The following is a 5870-nucleotide window of genomic DNA, read 5'->3' as shown; positions in this document are numbered from 1 at the left end:
CTTTTTCTTCAGACGTTTCTAAAACCTTCATAGCCATTGCCATAAAAAGCCGAAATCTTGAAAACTATACTTTTTCTATGCCGATTTCTCCTAGCCAATTTTATTATCTTTTCCATCATTCTTGAACGATTCTCTAGTTCTCTAAACCTCAAGGTTCTGTCGATAGGACCATAGCAAAACCCTCCTATTTCATCTTTCTTTACACAGCTTCAACAAAAGTCGAAAACCCCACTCTCTTAGGGACTTGGCCAAATAGTGAGATCACTGAAGGCTCGACTTTTGTTATCATTTGAGGGCTTAGATCGGCATCAGAATTGAGTAGAAATTAATTGGGATCATTGACCGAAGGAACCGGTGGTAAGTCTTTTCAATCTAGTCTTTATTTCGTATTTTAGAAAAGTCGAAACCCCTAAAGGTTAGGGAGGCTGTCGACTTGGACTTGTAGCCCTAAGGGGTTGTGATAACTGTTTTGTCTTGATAATAATGTGATCTAGAGGCTGCTGATCAAGGGCTTGGACAAGTGGAGCAACGGGATCTAAGTCTAGTCGCAAACTTCGGCAAAGGTAGGATTGCTAGTGCCTAAGGTGTTATGGCCGAATAAGGTAAGGAGATATTATATAGTTCGTTTCGGTAGTAGATTAACGTGGTAGTAATATAATTGTAGGTAGTTCGTGCATGGATCTCGTCAAACGAATCGTCATAAAACAAGTGTGTAACTGACACCCTTTCTTAGTCTAGTTCGGCAAAAGTCGAAAAGCCGAAATGCCGAAAAACTAGTATTTTGTAGATTTGCGAGTGTGCGAATGCTCGTGAGGTAAATCGATTAATTTTTTTGGTAAGCTTCAATATTTGGACTGCAAAGTGCATGATTTCTGTGCCCTCGATATTTTTGGGATTATTGGGCCAAAATTGGAATAAAGGGCCAACGGGCCCAATTCGGTAAAAACCCTCGGTAAGTGATTCTGTTAGTACGTGAAAGGTAGGAATATGCATGAAAAACCCTAAAATAGATAAATTACTGAAATACCTTTAAAAGTGGAAAATTTACGCTTTACCCTAGAAGATAAAGTACCAAATACCCCTAGGAGTAAATTGACCTAAATGCATGTTTGATCATTGTTATTTATTGCATGCCATGTTGTTATTATCGATGCATGGGACCGAGATATTGATGGAGGAAGTCTGAAAGTGGCTTGTCCACGTCTCGGAGGCTTTGCCTCAATTCTTATCGTTTCACCGAGCAAAGGCCGCAATCGTGGACTGGAAGGCTGGGTGGGTTGAGTTATTCCCCATATGGAGTGTAGGGCTGGTACGGGTGGAGTGTAGCGATTGGTGGGCTGAGTAGTCTCCCCAGATGGGCTTGCATATGTTTATTGATGTTGCACGTATTTTGAAATGGGCCTATGGGCCGTACTGTTATCTGAATAAGTGGCTAAGGCCCAGTTTAATGTAATCTGAAAAGGGCTCTGGCCCAGTATCACTGTTATCTGAATGGGCTTAGGCCCGATGGGCTTGAGCTGACTTGGGCTTTGAATGGGTTTTCCTTACACACTGAGTTTGGCTTTGAATGGGTTTTCCTTACACACTGAGTTTCCAAACTCACCCCTTCTTTAACCTTGCAGGTGGGCCTTGATGTGGGTGTCCTGGAGCCGGAGGGGATTCAGAGTGGCCATAGTGAACGCTTTTGGGTTTGAAAAAAGACTGGTTTCCTTAAGTCATTTTTATTTACTATTAAATTTTTGTGGTGTAATAAGGCCATTTTAACTTTATTTTCTTTTTGATTTTCTGGGATTATATTATTTTTAATAACTATATTCTGGTGGATAATAATTCAAATGGGCTAGACATAGGGCGCGATTTCAAAACGATACTTGTTTTTAAAATAACATGACGTCACAAATATTCGATTTATCAAAGATAACCACTCAAAAAATTTTCAATCCGTTATAACCAAGTGTAGCAATGGATGTAGGCATGTTTAGGATTGGATCCAATCGAAGAGCTTGGTACTTAAGCAGCCTTCATGGCTCACCTCCTCTGTTATGGATACCTACCTGGTGCCCAGCTTCTATTCACTTGGTTAGCTTAACAAAAGTCGGCTTTTAAAACACTTAAAAGGGAACATCGGTTTTTAACTTCAATGTGGCACGTCAGATTCGGCCATAACGTCTGGGCTGGGTTTGGGGTGCGACAATCTGTTTCATTATGTGTTTTGTTTGTTAAATGCATCTTTATTTAATGTTTTGCATTTATACATCTACATCTTTTAAAATGTGCATTATGTTTCTTGTGTAACACCCCGAACCCATGACCGTCGCTGGTGTCGGACACGAGGGGTTAATGGGCCAAATCTTCTCAAGGTACCAACCAATTTGGCATTTCCAGACAGGCTGGAAAACTGCGTCACTGTCGCCATAAAAATCATATCTCGAGTTTCGAAACTCAGAAACTGATTCCGTAAATTTTCCCTGAATTTATACTCATATATTTATCCATGGATTTATTTCTAGAATTTTTGGTTGGGCCAATTGGTACAGTTTATTAGTTAAAGTCACCAATGTTACAGAAGTCGACTACACTGACCTTCGCGCGTTAAAACTTGAATATCTCTCTGTACAGGGCTTTAATACTGGTGTCGTTTGTTTCTAATGAAATTAGACTCAAAATGGAATCTGCACATATAAGGCATGACTTCTAATTCTTTCTGGATAATTTATAGTAAATTTTCAAAGTCACGACAGGGGACCCAGAAACCGTTCTGGCCCTGTCTCACGAGAACTTTAATATCTCTCAATATACTGCTCATATGGTCGTTTCGTTCCATCCATATTAAACTAGATTCATCAAGGTTCAATTGCATAATTTATTCACTATTTAATTCTACTTCTACTATTTTTAGTGATTTTTCAATCTCACCTCACTGCTGCTGTCCGCAACAGTTACTGCAGTAGACTGCCAATTTCATGAATCTTTCCTTGGCCTTAATCATCCATCAAACATGACACAAATTATGGCCACCTTATTACAATTAAAGTTTCTAAGACTCGTGGCTATAGGTTCTAGCATCCCACTCGACGACCACATAGGCCATTTTCACATGGCTTAAAGTTTACAACCCACAGTTCAACAAAATATAATAGCCTATACATGCCAAATGTTCTTCAACAACGAAGACAATACCAAAATATTTCAGCCGGTGTGATGACTTCAACGACGGTTCCGAGCACGCAACAATACGAGTCCAAGAGACCTAAAATGGGTGACAAGAAAACACCGAGTGAGTTTATAACTCAGTAAGTCATAAGCACTTTACAATTATCCATTAGCTAAATTCATCACAAAGTGAAACAATGAAACAAGGCTAGGTACTTCATCCATATCGAACTATACCATAATTCCTCGGACCTTTCGGTTCAATCTCATACCAAGCCATACATCCACATTTCATATTTATACGATAAGATATTTGAGGCATTTCACACACTAACTCATTTTCACCACAATCACACAATTGCAATCATCACATAGATTTAAAGCTTACCAAGCTCAACCCCGAGCATGAACATATTGCCTATTCGTCATGAGCTCAAGGTACTTACCCGATTCGCTGTCCGGATTAACTCGATAATGTCGCACACTCAGTGCCAATTGTAATACAAGAGCATATAGTGAATCCGCACACTTAGTGCTATATATTTTCAGCTCGCACACTTAGTGCTATAGAATCAAACTCGCACACTTAGTGCTGTACAATTTTAAACCCGCACACTTAGTGCCAATCTTGTCACCGTGTCCATTTATACCCGCACACTTAGTGCCGTGACCAATACCTTATGCATTTTGCTGCCTTTATACATTCAACAATGGCATCATTCCATACACATACATTTTCATTTACACATCAATTCATTAAACACAATTGCATATATATTATGATCATTTAAATCAATACCAAATATATGCTTAATGACTTACCTCGGATGTTGTCGCATCGTTTTCAATGGCTATTCAATTACTTTGTCTTTCCCTTGTCCAACTTTGATCCTTTGAGTTCTTGAGCTAGTTCACACAAATTTAACTTATTAAAACCTCATTATGCTAGCTTATGGCGAATATGACAAGGAGTTTAAATGGTCATATGGCCACCCTTTTGCTTGGATAAACATTGGTCATGCACATTTTATATTACATCAAGCAATTCAATACAATTCATTCAAGCATCAAGGAAAAGCTAAGGCCCTCAATAGGCTACCTAAGGCCGAATATACACATCAACATATGTATTCGTTCATGTGGCGAACATACACATTCATGTTAAGGCCGATTTCCACACTTGATACATTCAACAAGTAAGGTCGCTTGTATCGACTTAACACCAATTTGATTCAAGTTCACAACTAGGCTAGTATGCATATATACACTAGTAAATCAAACACTAACATTTGTACTTCACCTTACTAGCACTTCTCATTCAAATGACATGAACAACGAACATAGTTTCCTTTTATTTCCTACCATGGCCAAATGCCATACAACACCATACCATGCATCATTACAAGCTTTACCTTTAGCATGCAAATAACATCCACAAATCCACCTTAGTTGAACCTTAACTCATCTTCATGCCTCACCACCACAACATCAAACATCAAACATCAATGATACCAAGAAGACAACACCCATGGCGAATATCATCCCCATTTCATGGTAAAGGTTTAGACCATGGGTTAGGTGGAACTCAAACTATCAACTAAAAACATGCATAAATCTCATGGATAACATCAACATACCTTAGTCTAGCAAACTCCATGGCTGATTTTCTCAAGCTTCCCCTTTCTTCTTAGTACATTCGGCCAAGCAAGGAGAAAATGAGAGAATGAACATTTTTTTTCTTTCTTTCTTTGTTTTGTTTCTCTCATGTACGGCAAGGGGGAAGCATCCACACTCTTTTTTTTGTTATCATCATTTTCTTTTTCCATTTCTTTAATGCTAACTTTCTTAATTTATTGTTTCCTACATGCATCACTAGTCTAACATGTTGGAGACATGTTTCCACCCATAGTATGGCCGCCATCATGCTTCATTTTGGCTAATTTGACATGCAAGGACAACACTTTCCCACATGTATTAATAGGCCACCTTACATTTGCCTAGCACATTTCTAAATTTTCTCACATAAGTCCTATTTGATAAAAATTCACTTACAATTAACAAAATCCAAACATGAAATTTTCACACATGCATATATACATATAATGAGCATCAATTATGATGGTTAATTATTATTATGACTCGGTTTAGTGGTCCCGAAACCACTTTCCGACTAGGGTCAATTTAGGGATGTCGCAACTCTCCCCACTTAAGAAATTTTCGTCCCAGAAAATCTTACTGTAAATAGGCTTGGGTATCGCTCTTTCATAGAGTCCTCAAGTTCCCAAGTGGCTTCTTCCATTCCGTGTTTATGCCACAACACCTTCACTAACGGATTTTCCTATTGCGCAACTCTTTTACTTCACGCCTCATAATGCGAACCTGTTCCTCTTCATAGCTCAAATTAGGTGAATCTCAATCTCGGATGGAGCAATTACGTGCGATGGATCAAACCTATATCGTCAAGCATCGAGACATGAAAACGTTGAATCCTTTCGAGCTCGGGGGCAAAATTAATCGATATGCGATCGCCCAACTCGTTCGGATACTTCATATGGCCCGATGAACCTCGGACTCAATTTGCCCTTACGACCAAATCTAAGCACCTTCTTCCAAGGTGAAACTTTGAGAAAGACCTTGTCTCCAACCCGATATTCAATATCTTTTCTTTTCAAATCCGATACGACTTTTGGCGATCCGAAGCGACTTTCAAACTTTCA

Source organism: Gossypium arboreum, chromosome 12 (assembly GCF_025698485.1).
Source record: "Gossypium arboreum isolate Shixiya-1 chromosome 12, ASM2569848v2, whole genome shotgun sequence".
NCBI classification, from domain to species: Eukaryota; Viridiplantae; Streptophyta; class Magnoliopsida; order Malvales; family Malvaceae; genus Gossypium; species Gossypium arboreum.
This window is presented reverse-complemented; position numbering follows the sequence as displayed.